The sequence below is a fragment of the Odocoileus virginianus genome, chromosome 3, assembly GCF_023699985.2.
Source record: "Odocoileus virginianus isolate 20LAN1187 ecotype Illinois chromosome 3, Ovbor_1.2, whole genome shotgun sequence".
NCBI lineage: Eukaryota > Metazoa > Chordata > Mammalia > Artiodactyla > Cervidae > Odocoileus > Odocoileus virginianus.
Window position 1 is genome coordinate 49323324 of NC_069676.1, and position 15364 is coordinate 49338687.

The following is a 15364-nucleotide window of genomic DNA, read 5'->3' on the forward strand; positions in this document are numbered from 1 at the left end:
CTTAAAGAGCGGGACAAAGAGGCAGAGACTAGACGGAACTGGGGACAAGGGTAGAACCAGAGAGAGGAGAGTGCTGCGAGGGACAGCTCTGCATCCCCGCCGCCGTTCCCTCCCCGTCCGTCTGGTCAAAAGGGGAGGGAAGGCGTAGGACCCTAAGTCCTCAAGGCACCTCTCCCACGCCCAGCAGGGTGGCTGGACTCTGGTACCCAGTTAACGGGGGAACAGAAGCTGACATCCACAAGACACGGATATCCACAGCCTTCCAAGCTGGCGAACCTTCAGAAGCCCCGCCATCTGACTTGGGGGAGAGAGGCCGAGGCCCAGCAGAGGAGCCCTCAGCTGCTTCTCCCTCTCCAAGCGCCCGGTGTAGGACTCCTCCCAGGGATGCAGGGCAGCAAGGCAACGTCCTTACTCCCAGACCAGGCTCTGCGGCGGCCCTTTGTGAAGATAACCGTGGTGCCCTGTCAGCGCGGTTACCCAGCAAGCAGCCTTTTCATCCTGGGGTGAAACCCCTTCTTCCCACCTCCCTGTTGCAATTTGGAGGGGGGCGGTGAGAAGAAGGCCTGAGGATAACCTGCTCCTCTCCCTTCTCGGGATCTTGCCTGGAGCCCCAACCTTGGAGCCTGTCCCCCAGGGCCTGAGGCACTTCCCCCTCAGAGCTGGGCTGGCCTTTAGCTGTGCGTGGTGTTGGGGGTGGGGGGGGACACCCGCTGGCCGGCTTTGCTTTCCTGTTTGTATGAGAGGAAGTTGGCTGTGAGTCAGCAGACACAGGAACTGTCTGTCAGTAGCTAGGGGAAGACCCCTGCCCCCCAGGGAAGGTGAAGGGAATGTTGGGAAGTGCCCCCTCCTCTCCCAGTTGCCCCAGCTTGGAATTGGGCAGCCATTTCCAGCATCCTGGAGCCATTCTAGCTGAGAAGGAGAATGATAATAATACTTAAAATGGCCATAATAATGGCTACCAATTATTGAGCACTGACTAGGCCCCAGGCCCTGTGCGAACACTGCTTTGCAAATTTTGATTCGTTCTCACCACAACCCTTAAGATAGGGAATTTTACCACCTCAATTTTATAAATAAGGAGAGTTTTCTGAATGCCTTTGTATTGGATGGGTAACTGGGGGGCCAGGAGAAGGCTCTTCATAGAACTCTAACTATAAGGAGTGAAAATTGACCAAGGGTTTTGGCTGGTTCTCTCTGAAATCTATCAGCTTCCACTCTAAGGCCAGCGTCCCCCTGGGAGGCTCCCAGCCAGTGACCCAGCTCAGTGGAGATCCTAAGACAGGTCCAGTCTTGGGAGATAGGTGGCTCTCCTGACAGTGGACATTTGACTAGAGAATTCTCTCTAGGATATTTCCTCTCAACCTTCCTTCCTTCCCTCTCTCTTTCAAAGATCTCCTAGCTAGCTCCTGGCTCCCTTCCTCTTTCACAGGCATTTGCTTTAATCAAATCCTTGCACATTTCATCCTGCCTTGGCAGCTTTTTCTTGGAGGATTCAGAGTAACTCAACAAGAGAGATTTGGGTAAATTAGTACACGGCACAGGGAGCTTGAGGGATGGGTGCCGGAGGTCCTGGTTAGGACCCAGATACAGGAGTTCTGAGCCTATTTTTGTGTATGTCAGGCCCCCCTTTGACGATCTGGCAAAATGTATGGACCCAGCCTCAGAAGAATGTTTTAAAAATGCATAAGATGAAATATGTAGGATTACAAAGGAAACCAATTATATTGCAATACACTTATAAAACTATTTTAAGTGATATAGTAATATATGTGCTTCTGTATTAATGCTTTAAATAAGATCTAGCAGTAGGTTGATGCCTCACATAATTTTGAAGCAGTGATGAGCATAAATGATATTTCAAAATATCTGCAGTGCTGCAATCTGATACAAAAATATATATGATTTCTACTGGTGACAAAGCCATAGTTATGGCTAATAGGACTGGTTTGTAATCCCTGTTATAAATGAAGAACGTGCTACATTTTAGCTAGAGATTAGTGAAAATAATATAATTTTTTCCCATCCAAGTTCAGTGACTCCTCTGACTTGAGTCAGAGGGTTGGGGCAGAGCTGCAGAGGAGACCCAGCTCCCTCAGACCCCACTTCCCTTCCCTGACTCAACCCTTTGGGGCCAGGGGCCCATCTGGCCCTTGGATGATATCTTTCTTTCCTCTTTCTCCCTGGCTCCTCTCGGTTTTTCTAATCTCTGTCTCTGTCTCTGTGTGCCTCTGTCTGTGTCTCCCTGTGGCCTCACAGTCTTACCACTAAGGGGACAGGACAGACTCAGGGGATTCCTGTAGCCTGGGCACAGTGGAGCAAGGAGAGCTCTTTAATTCCAGGGTCACTGGGAGCTGGAAGAGGGGATGTCCCTGAGCCTCGGAGTTCTGGGGGGAAGTGTGGGTATTTCCTTCCCCACCCCCTTTCCCACTCTCAGCCTTCTTAGGGGCAGAGATAGGCCAAGACAGAGATGAGTGAGAATGAAAGCAGGAAATGAAGGCATCCCAGGCTCCTGAAGACAAGGGCTGACGCCTCTGTGATCCTGGACTTGGGTCCAAGGGATCTTTTCCCAAACTCCCCTCTGTGGAGCTGCAGTCCAGGAATTGAGTACCCACCTCCAGCCCCACAAGAGAGCACTGACCAGCTGACCAGGTATGGCGTGAGGGCACCGAGGCTCTGGAGTGAGCCTGCAACTGATGTCAGCCCTGACATGGCATCATGAATGGACAAAGGGAGATCGGGGGGCCTCAAGGAAGAGGAGCATGGGCTTCTGGGGTTGATATTTTCTCTGAATACTTGAGAATGAGGGGAGCACCAAGTCAGCTCTCCCCTTGTTGGAGTGCACACCCTCCAAGATGATTGGGACCAAGGGAGGGCTGTGGGTCAGAAATTAGGGACAGAGAATGGTCACAGAATGTCCTGGAAGAGCTGAAGGCATCCTGGGAGAGAGCAGGGGGAATGGTAGTGTGCAGGATGAGCCAGCTCTTAGGAATGAAAGTGAAACGGGGATGGTGGCTCTTGTCCCTTGAAGGGGTTCCTCCCTGGGGGTGGGGGATTGTCTTGGATTCCTGCTCCTTAGCCAGACCTCCTTCATTCTCGCTGCCCAAGGAGTCCACCTATAGCAAGATCGGCAAATCCAGGCAGTGCCAGGGAACTCACTTTATACTCCAGGGACAGCCGTGGCTGGCAGTCTGGGCTGAGCTGCCTTTGCCTTTTGGGGTATCATCTGTGCTACTACTTGGGAAGAACTGTCTCCAGACTTTAACCCCGGACTCCCACAAGTTCACCCTGGCGAGAGGTTCTGTGTTACCAACCTTCATCGTCTGATCTGCCTGCTCTGATCTAATCCAAACATAAGCTGCAGGGCTCACGTGACCCAAAGTATGCATGGAGCTACAGTTTTATCAATAAGGTAAGGTACAGTCCAGACACCAAAAAGAGTGAACAGATTCTCCAGTGTTTCATCTCTCAAATGACCTTATAACATACAGCAACACTTCTGTATTCTTCTCAAACCTCAGTTGTCTGGGTCCTCTCCTGATAACCCATCTCCCCAAAGACCTTCTCATAGCCAGCCCTGTCTGTCTCTCTCCCATGGTCTTTTTTGTGCAGTTTGATTCAACCTCTCTGGCATTTTGAAGGGAGAGAGGAGTAAGAGCAAACCATGACATTAGTGAACCTTAACCCTAACACATGGGATAAAGGGGCACTAGTGAACAGAGGAAGGGGCAGAACCAAGCAGGGGTGGTGGTCTAATAGCCCTTCCCATGTCTCTTTGCTCCTCCCCTTCCCCACCCTGACTGCTACAACCCCCATCACTTAGGAGACCATTTTGCTCACTGGAAGGGGATGGTATGATGTAGTAATTAAGAGCAAAGCCTCTAAAGTCAAATCCTGACCACACCTCTACCAGCTCTGGGACCTGAGCAAGTTACGCACATCTCAGTGCTTCAGCTTCCTTTTCTGCAAAGTGGAGGTAGTAATAGTGCCTTCCTCATAGGATTATTATAAAGATTTATCCATGGAAATATATAGATAATATGTGCAAAGGGCATGAAACACAATTAAGTGTTCATAAACACTTCCCATTCTTTGTCACTATTTTCACTAGTCACTTCCACGGTGACTCTAGAATACAACCAGCTTGCTTGTTACCCTATCGCCCTGGTACATCCCATGATCTTGTTTTAATCAATCATCCCATGGCATCCATTGTCAAATTAGGGCACATTGTATTTGTCCTACTTCTGCCATCCCCCAGGGTCCCTGGTTGTCATCTTATCAGTTCCACCAATTTGGTTATTCCTCATCCAATTTCCTGTCACCCCGATCACCTCCATTGTCTTCAGTGGCCTCCAGATCTCACTCCCCTTCTGTGTGGTAGACGGCACAACCTCACCCACATTTGGGCCAATCGGGCTGGGGGTGGGCTCTGAGGGGCATGTTTTTCTCAGGAGGAAACACTTCCCTTCGATTACTTCATTTCTCACATTTCTCCCCATGCTTAGATACCTGTCATGTTTTTATTGAGCATCTCTTATGAACCAACCACTGCTCAAGGGTTTAGAGATTGTTGGGGTCTATGGTTGGCCACCCCAAACTGTGTCTCGATGGCATATTGATTCTTTTGAATTAAAGTTACCTAAGAAACAGCCAATGCAAAAGGGACACCCTGACTTTCCTTTATGTCTCTCTGGAAGCAGGAAATCCTTCTCTCATGTGAAAGGTGCCCTCCCTGCATCTGGAGGTGGAAGGACGCCCTTATCACCAAAGATAGAAGGTCAGGCCGTATAAACAAATCTTGCTACTTCTTTAATTTACTGCCCCAAGCCCAAGCGCTATTTAAATTCTTCACTAATTGGGCACCCCAAACCCAAGTTTCTTTGTCCTGTCAATCTTATACATTTATTGTTTCTTTCTCTAAAAAGTACAAAAGCTACCTTATTTGGCTACTTCTTAGGTCCCATTTCTATGAGACCTCCATGTACATGAATTAAAATTTCTTTTTTCTCCTGTTAATCTCTCTTGTGTCAGTTTTATTGTTAATCTAGCCACAAGAATTCAAGATGGGTAGAAGGGGAAATCTTCCCTCCCCAACTAGGTATAACAATGAGCAGAAACAGACTGCAGAGAGTGTGGTCTGCTACTAGGGGAGTGAGACACTTATCAAAGAACCCCATATAAATGTATTAATACAAACAAAAATGGGTTTTCTGGAGGGAGTACTATAACAACATGTAACAGAGGAAGCTGACCCAGTCTGGGGTTCTGCAAAGGCCTGTCCAGAAAGCTGTGCTTAAACTGAGATCAGAAAGAAGGCTAGGAGTTAATTGGGGGTGGGAGGGAGGGTCTGTCAGGCAGAGGAATCACAATGGGATGCAAGCCTGTGAGGAATAGAGACTTAGCAAAGACCCAGGGAGTTTGAGGCCACCCAAGATTAAGGGACCTCAGGGTCCAGGCTGTGAAGAAGACTCTTGTTCTTGGTTGGGATCTGGTCTCCATTCCCAAAACAGTTTAGACAGGTGATGCATTTTTAGGAAGATAGCTGCACGGAGACCGGTGAGGATCAGCGCAGCCCTCCCCACCCCCAGTTTCTCTGGCCTGAGGACCGTGCCATCTCCCTCACCCACACACTCCCCTCCACACAGCCCTCCCCAGTGCCCTCCTCACATTTTTGTGAGGATGAGGTCATCGTGGGGGAGGGGAGGGAGTTCCAGGCCTCTGAGCCTCCTTTATCCTGTAGGGCCAGGCAGCCCTGGGATGGGGGAGGGGAGGAATAAACACAGAAGAGCTCCCTTCCCTCCCTGCCATCCTCACCCCTGAAACTAGAGCCCCGTTCTCTCCACCCTAGGCTGTTGATGTCAGCTGTATCTACAAGGAGGTATTTTAATGCAGTTTCACTGCCAGATATTTGAAGAAGGGCATCTAGTCCTGCGCTTAGCGCTGAGTCCCCTTGGGACCTTGGGCAGGTCACCCCTTCACAGCTTTCAGTATACATTTTGTGGGCAGGGATCTCATGTTCAGCATAGTGACCACAGTTAAGAATACTGTACTGAATCCTGGAAATTTGCTAAGGGAGATCTTAAATGTTCCCACCACACAAAAAAATGGTAACTGTGAAGTGGTAGATGTGTTAACTAAACAACATTGTGGTAATCATTCCACAATACATATAAACATATATCAAACTACTGCACTGTATACTCGAAATTCATATGATTCTGTCAATAAAGCTGGAAAACAAGTTTTTCATGGATCCAACCTACACATCCTTGCAGTGGAAGCATGGAGTCTTAATCACTGGACTGCCGGGGAAGTCCCAAAGCTGGAAAGAAATTTTAAGGTTAATGGGCAGCAGTGCTATCCAATAAAACCTTCTACAATGATGGGCATGTTCTGTATCTGTGCTGTCCAACATGGTGGCCACTAGCCACATGTGGCCATTGAGACACTGACATATGGCTGGTGAGTCGGAATGATTTTATTTTATTGTAATTAATTTAAAATAGTGACATGTAGCTAGTGGCTACCATACAGGACAGCACAGGCATATCTTAAACTTTTGAGGAAGTCTCTGGTGGCCTAGGGGTTAGGATTCTGGGCTTTTACTGCCATGGCTCAGGTTCAATCCCTGGTCAGAGAACTATGATCCTGAAAGCCTTGCAGAGCGGCAAAACTTTTATGAGAATTCTCCTCACGTGCTCTATCAATGGCCCCCTCTAGTCCCATTTATGTGGCCCAGGGGAGCAGGGCCAACTGCCTGGGGCTCAGGTCCCAGATCTACCTGCCCCTCTTTCTGCCTTTAATGTGCAGAAAAATAGGGTCTGGCCTGGAGGTAGAAGAATGACTGGGAAGACCCCAGAAACTAGCAGAACACAGTCTTTCTTTAAAAAAAAAAAAATTGAACTACAGTTGATATACAATATTATATAAGTTATAGGTGTACAATATAGTGATTTGCAAATTTAAAAGTTATAATCCATTTATAGTTGTTATAAAATACTGGCAGTACTCCAAGCAGAACAACTTTAAGCCTGGACTTCTGCCGCAGCCTGGAGTACTTCCCACACATCTAAAGAAAGGGAGGGTGAGGCCAGAGCTGACATTAGGGACATTTGGTCTCTTAGTCTTGGCTTGAACTTCCTCCTGCCCTGCCTCCCTGAAAACCACCAGATTGCCACTGGGACAGTCCCTCCTGGGCACATAACTCCACTGTAGTGTGAAGCTGCGCTCTAGAGATGGGGTCGTGCCAGAAGCCTGCAGTGTTTATAAACTGGGGGATGTGAAGGAGCCAGAGGAGAGGGAGGGACCTCAGGTAGGAGGGAGGTCGCTCAGCCCTCATCCAGCCCCTCTCCTCGCACTAGCAAAGGGAGTGTTCCCTCTGGACCCTCTGCTTGAGGCTGCCTTCCCCTGCCCCCAGCGCTATCTACTCGCTTCTGCGGTTTTTACTGTCCACATCATTCGAGAATCAGACACTCCCCCTCCCAAGAATGTGAAGGGGACTCAGAGGACCTAACCTGCAGCACTGCGGGGATGGGCATGTCCACCAGATGCAAATATTGCCCTCCCTTCTCACCTCAGGGCTCCAGCCACTCCTTTCCCGAAGCTCCCTGCATAGACCTGTTTACAGAAGACAACTCTCACTGGGACTCGGCTTTCTTTTTTCCCATTTAACAATAATTGAGCCTTGGATAAATCTCACTGGCTATGATACTGCCACTGCACAAAGCTGGGGGACTCAGCTTCTACCCTCTCTGCTCTCCGTCCTTCATTTCTCAGGTGCCCACCCTCTTTGCCAACAAACCCCAGCTGGAAAGACATTGGTTCCTGCCCTCCCCACCCCCACCCCGCCCTCTGTCTTCATTTCTTTGGCTTTGGCAGCAGGACTGGAGTGGTCAGGCAGGCTCTAGCAGTGACCATGGTGTGGGACACACGAGGGGAGACGGTTCTCAGACGCCCCTCGTCTTAGGTCTTCTGAAGCAGTTTGTGGCCAGGATTCAGCTGAAACCCAGGGGGCCAAGAGTGAAACAAAGGGGGACAAGGGGGCAGAAAAGATGTGCAGGCGGGGAGGAGCACTGCCCTGAGATCCCGGCTGCATTTCACAGTGGACACGCAACATGCGGGGGGCTTCTGCTTTAGGCTGTGAGGAGACTCACACTTTGGAGTGGCCCACAGTTCCCACCCACAACCTAGCCCCCCCGAGTGTCAAGGTGCACCCCAAGCTTCTGGGTTCTGTTGTCCCAGCCCCAGGTTGGCGCTCAGCAACTGCACAGCGTGGCCTTTCATCTAAACCTGAAAGCAGAGGGGCAGCATCAGAGAGAGCAAGGAGGTAATCAAGGCATTAGAGAAGAAAGGTTTGTGTCTCCAGGCGGCCCACTGCTGGAGCTGCTGAGATCCCCTCGAGCCTTCTGGCTTTACCCGACTTACCTACTGCAACACGGTGCCTCCGTTTTCTTTCATGAGAACAAAGTTGCCATCACCTTCCTTTTCCTCAAAGGGAGGCACAGTCCACTGTAAACAAGTCCCCTTTAGGATAGTGCTAGACGGGATCTCAAGGACGACACAGGCAAGAGGGTTAAGAAGCAAGCCGGGGAGCCACAGCCATATCTGGTCCTGAGTCCAAATTGATGATGTCATCTCTCTCCCCCTCCCCTCAACTAGCCCTTGGCAGATCTGGCAGATCTAGCCTGATAATATCATACAGACTCTTGTCCCAGAAAGGTCTGATTCTTTGATTATCTGCCCTTTGGGGACTGTCATTTTTGAGGTTGTCCATTGTCAGTTAGCACTGGTGGGACGGTCTCAGAGATGCCCCATGAATCCCCTGACTGGGTCCAGGCGTACCCTGCCCTACCTTCATTGTATCTATGTGTGTTCTATCTAAAGACATGCTTCCTCCTGGCAACCAGGATCGATGACCTTGAACAGTACAGTGATGCCCTTTTTGGCTATTGGGCCCCTGGTATCGGGGCTTCCCTGATGGCTCAGCAGGTAAGAATCTGCCTGCAATGCAGGAGACATAGGAGATGCTGGCTCGATCCCTGGGTCAGGAAGATCCCCTGGAGGAGGAAATGGCAATTCAGTCCACTATTCTTGCTTGGGAAATCCCATGGACAGAGGGCTACGGTCCATGGGGTCACAAAGAGTTAGACACGACTGAACGGCTAGGCATGCACGCACACCCCTAGTGTGAGGAGCTTCAGGTGGCTAGGTTTAGTGGAAACATTACTGTGTCCCCTGGTGTAAGTTCTCCCTCTCTGGGAACCAGGACCCCTAACTGGCACAGCCTAAATTTTGGGGGACAAGAAGGAAAAGTTGTGCAAATCTGAGAGTGAGATAGTCCACTTCTGCATGGATTCTGAGACCTGTAATTTCCAAGTATTTGGGACACAGTACTATTCAAAGCAAGTACCCTGTCAAGATCCAAACCCACAGGTGTTGTACCACTGCTGGCATCTTCTGAGCATTCCACAGGTTGCTCCGATGTTCTGCCAGGCCGACTGCTTGTGGGTGCTGTGATACAAGTGTGTAAGAGCGATAAATCTGCTGATCAGCATCCCATGATTACCTCATACTGTATATTTAAAAAAAAAAAAAAAGGGATGAAAGCCCTAAATGTAATAGCTGAAAGTGTAAAAGTCTTAGCTGGCCCCACTATTGTATCTTCTTTGTGGAGGCTCTGTAAACAAGGAAGATAAGCTTGAATCCTGAGCACTCGCTGGTTCCAGGAAGGATGAATGACGGTCCCCTTCAGGGTGGAAGGAAGGGGTTCAGGGCAATCCTCCTGCCATCATGGCTTGGCTGGCTCTTCTATGCCACACACTTGGGGTGGGTCTTGCAGTAGGTGGGTCTTACAGCAGGTAGGTCGAGCCCCCAGCATGGTAGAAGCAGCTCAGCCTTGGTGAGGGGAGCCCGTGCTGTCTGGCACCACCAGCAAGCTCACCTCTGGTCCACCGATGCTCTGCCCAAGGGCTGCGGTGCAGGCACTTGGGGTGGGCAGGAAGAGAGGCCCCACCTGATGACCCAGTCTACTTGCCTGGTTCAGAGCCTCCCAACAAAGGATGCCCTGCAGCTTGTTTACCTAAGACCAGCAGTGTGCACACGTGATGCCCCCTCCCAGGGTATGTCCATCTATTCTTCCCCCAACCTGTTTGCTACCTATCCTGGTCTTGTTCAATCCAGGCTCCTGACCAAGTGGCCAAGACATTCATTATTTCCCAGGAGTCAGGGAATATACACACCTCTGTCCATCTCTTCTTCTGGACCAAATGTACCCTTCAAAGGTTTGCACATTGGGTGGGACTTCCCTTCACTGATGGCTTTAAAAAATTATCTACCTATATTTATAATATATACCTGTATATATTATATGTAATATATTTACTTAATTTCTTGCCTGCATCCATTGCACTTAGTTCCCTGACCAGGGATCAAAACTGTGCCCCCTGCAGTGGAAGCACAGAGTGCTAACCACTGGACCACCAGGAAAGTCCCCATGGATGCTCTTTGGGGTCAACCTGAGAGGGCCATGAGTGGCCAAAGTCCACTTCCAACTCTCAACAGCGTATCACAGTGATCCTCTGTGAATTAGGCCTGTGTTCTGTCCTTGTCTATCAGTTGGGCACAGGGAATCTGAGAAGCCACAAGAGGTTTGTGACCTAATATCCCCCTCCATCCTACCTGTCTGTGCCTTCCTCTCCATTTCTGACTCTTTGGGAAGTACCCCCTCACCTCTCTGGGCTCCATATTTGCTTCACACCCTTGACAGGCCAGGCCAGATGGGGCCTTCTATGCCTTGGAGGTAGAGCTGTCTCCCCAAGTCTCAGCATCCTCTAGGCAGTAATGCTATGATAATATCACCAGCAATAGCTCCCCCACTGCCAGGCAATGTGCTAACAAGGAAGGCCAGGACAAGAGGGAAAAGAATGAGGGGCCTGGGACACAAATGTTGAGGGCATCTCAGTGTCCTCAAGTTTTGTGTCCTTAAATTTTGTGTCCCAGGGACCTCACTTGCTTTTCCCTAGTCCTAATCCTACTAATAATCTCTTAACATATATTCACCCCTATCAGTCCTGCAAGTAAAGATTATCATCCCCCCTTGATGGATGAGGTAACTGATTCAGAGGTTAATTTGCAAAAGTCACAATATTAGTACTGGCACAGCCATGTTCTTCTGATTTTAAAGCTTAAGCTCCTCATAAACTATATTAGTCTATCTTAGTCTGACCTGAGCCCGAGAGGAAGCTCCCTGCAGGCGATCCTCTGGAAAGTTGTAATTCCCAGGCAGGCTGCAGGACCATGATTCACACTGTGCATCTTCCACAAGGGCAAAATTGATACCCATTTTCCGCAGGCCGTTAGAGGAACGGGCAGATGGTGACTGCAGCCATGAAATTAAAAGACACTTGCTCCTTGGAAGAAAAGCTACGACCAACTTAGACAGCATATTAAAAAGCAGAGACATTACTTTGCCGAGAAATGTCCGTCTAGTCAAAGTTATGGTTTTTCCAGTAGTCATGTATGGATGTGAGCGTTGGACAGTAAAGCAAGATAAGCGCTGAAGAAATAATGCTTTTGAACTGTGATGTGTTGGAGAAGGCTCTTGAGAGGTCCTTCAACTGCAAGGAGATCCAACCAGTCCATCCTAAAGGAAATCAGTTCTGAATATTCATTGGAAGGACTGATGCTGAAGCTGAGACTCCAACACTTTGGCCACCTGATGCAAAGACCTGATTCATTTGAAAAGACCCTGATGCTGGGAAAGATTGAGGGCAGGAGGAGAAGGGGACGGCAGAGGATGAGATGGTTGGATGGCATCACCGACTCGATAGACAAGAGTTTAAGCAAGCTGCGGGAGTTGGTGATGGACAGGGAAGCCCGGCGTGCTGCAGTGCGGGGGTCTCAAAGAGTCGGACACTAGGGAGCGACTGAACTGAACTGACTGAGGATGGAAGGGGCGCCTTCTTAAATATTTCCACTAGATGGCGCCCCAATACCGAACCACTGAGCTCCAGCAGCTGAGTGGGCAGCCGCCCCAGCCGGGAGACAACAGGGCTAGGCCCTCCCCTGTCCTCCTGCCAGTCTTCCCAGGACCTAGGGCTGCGGGTTCCCAACCCAGGCCTCAGCCTAGGCCTTCCTCTTGAGCGCTACTCACTAATTTAGGTCCCACACCCTCCTCTGTTCTCTCCGATTTCTGAACCCGCCATCCCTTCTGCACTGCCCTCAGGGCACAGGGGAGAGAACCTTCCTGCTTTCCCCTGGAAACTGTCTCTTTGCTGTGTCCAGCACCTCCCATTGCTTCCACAGCACTGCCTTTTTCCTCTTTCCCTTCCCCAAATTACCCAGGCCCTACTCATCACTCCCACCCTCTTAGCTTCTGCCAGTCTTCCAAGGCAGGGACCATTAGGGCCGATTCCACAGATTTGGTGATGCAAATACATGCAAATATATGCAAATAGCCATGTAAAGGAGGCTTGCCACTGTGGTTCTAAGTGGCTGTCACAGCGTCTCTGACACCTGTTCTGAGAGACAGCTGCCCTGCCTCCTCCTTCTCAGGCATCTCTGTGCTATTTGCCCCCTTCTCCTTCAAGACTATGGCTTCCAGCCCCTGTCCCTTCAGACACCCTGGATACAAAGGACCCTTTGGGGTCTTTTCTCCAAACCCCCTAGAGGGGGCAAGGAGGAAGGCACCTGTTGTTGGGCACAGGCTTTGGCATCTAAAAATTACATCATTTCCTGGCTGTGTGACCTTGGAAAAGAAGTGTAACTTTTCTGAGCCTTGGTTTCATCAGTAGAGTGGGTATAATGATGGTACTCACGTCAAAAAGCTGTTGTATGGATTCCACATGATGCAAAACATAAAATGCTTAGGAAAGTGCCTTTGAACATATGAAGTGCGTCTGCTGTTAACATTATGAGTATCATGGACCCTGCTGGTCAATTGTCTCCTGCAGGCTCAGGCTTGGAAACAGGTCTGCAGATGGACACAGGTGCACAAGTGGACTCATCCCTGTGTGTGCATGTGCACACACACACACATGCACAGCTGACAGCCTCATGCACTGGCGGGACACATGCTCGGGTACACACACATTCAGAAGCACACACAGGAGGAGGCTGTGGGAGGTGGAGTCTGAGTCATCGAGACCAGAGCTGTGGGTGGTGCTTTTGTCCTGATTTCCGGGACTCCATGCTCCATTTCGAACAAGGAAACGTATGGGGGAAGGCACAGCCACCCCTGAAACTGAAGGACCCACTGTGTGGGCCCCTCTTTTGCATCAGCCCCCTCCCCAGACCTGCTGTCATCCTGGTTCCTACCCAGTACTTCATCATCTGGGCTCTTCCTCCCCCGACCTCGCTCTCAGAGTCACTAAGTCCCCACAGGTGGGGCAGAGCGGGCCCACTGGGGCCGTGACATCATAACACAGGCCTGGGTGACATCATTGAACAGTGGGTGCCTACTCCCTGGAGCTTGCTTCTGTGTATAGTGGGGAAGGAGATCTAGGGAAGGCGGCATATGGTGGGAGTTAAGAGCCCTTAATTGGGAAGGGAGTAGACCCAAGTTCAAGTGAGTTCTGGTTCTGTGTGACTTTTCATAGTTTCCTGAACCTCTTGGGTCTCAATTTCTTTATCAGTAGAATGAGCTCAGTTATACCTAACTCAGAGTGTTTGGGGGACTTTTCAGTAGGATAATGCACATAAACATGTCCTTCATTCAGGGCTGCCTGGACTGAATGTTCATATGTAGCCCTCATTCTGGATGATGCTTATTGAAAGTGAGAGGAGATCCTCTGAGCAACTCCACCCCCAGCAGTTTCATCTCATTCCCTGGGGCTGCCTCTCTTCCCACACCATTCAGTCCAGGATTGGAGAAGGTGGTACATGGTACACAGGGTCTCAGAGGGCCGCCTCCTAGTTCCACTGGGTATCAACAAGCTCCTAGAGGACTGGGTATCAACAAGCAGCTGCATGTGACTCAGGAGACATCTTTGACCAACTTTTCTTCTCTGATGGGAGATGATTGGTCAGGATGGGACAGTTTTGAAAGTCCTTTCCTTGAAAGGTCTGCCATTTACTGTGTACCTACTGCATGCTAGGCGCCTGCCTGTTGCTGCTCCATGGGGGCTCTCTTCACCTTTATAATAGCCCAGTGTTATACCAGGGTCCCCCGTGTCAAAGACAGGAAGATAATGGGTGATTTGCCCAAAGATACAAGTAGGTAAACAGAGAAACTGGGATTCACACTGTCCCCCATTCCAGGCTTTCTACCTTACTACGTACATCATTGGTTTTGATTGACTTGTGTGGACTCCAGGGACATGACATTAGGCAGGGGAGGGGTCTCTATTTCTCAGATCAGCCTCTCTCTCTTTTTTTGCTACAGTGCGAGGCTTGTGGGATCTTAATCCCCCAACTAGGATGGAACCCAGGCCCACAGCAGTGAAAACAGAGTCCTAACCGCTTGACTGCCAGAGAATTCCCTCAGGTCAGTCCCTTGAGAGCCTTGTGGGCGATGGCAGAGCTGGTGTGAGTGAGTTAATCTATCAGAAGTGCCCCCAGGAGTCGTGCAGTTGGCTCCCAGCCAGTGGTTACATGATATCAGAGAAGGGACACAGGTGCATGGGACACAGGTGCTTGGAGACAGGCGGAGGGGTGTGAGCAGCCTAGACACCGGCGGAAGCCTCAGTCCTGTGCCGGCGGGTGGGTGGGTGGGGAGGGGAAGCAGCAGATGGACAGGGTCGGGGTGGGGGCAGGGATGCTGAGTCTGCTCTGAAGCCCAAGGTGACTCGGGAATCTGCCAGGAAGAGGAAAATGTGAAGGAGAGGAAAAGACAGGAGGGGAGGGGAGCTGTAGTGCAGGAGACAGCAAGGCAGCCCTGGGGAAGGACGGTGGGGATGGGGAGATTGACAGAGAACGGTTAGGTGTGCAGGCTCTGGGGTCCACAACACAGGCTCTTAGCCAGTCCAATGGCAAGGACTGTCTTTTGGTTTTCTCAGCTGCAAACCAAGGCACAAATAGCACCTACCCTGGGAACCTCTAGTCCTCTACCACTAGAACCTGAACTTCATCTTGGCCCAGCTGCCAGGCAGCCATCCACAAGCACCTTAATCACCGTTGGGCCCAGGAATGGCAACTTCCAAGGGCTCCTGGGGCTGGCTTTCCACCCCAGTCTAACCACACACTCCGTTTTTTCCCCAAGTTAATGATCACCTTTTCCTCTGGCCTCAGGTCTTTAGGCTCCAAGAATACTCATTGGAAAGATGAAATGAAGAGTACATGTCAAGTGTCTGGTACTTTGTTCAATAATTACACCGTAGTTGATTTAATGTCTGCAAATATTTTTGGCACATCCAACCCGTGCTTAGTA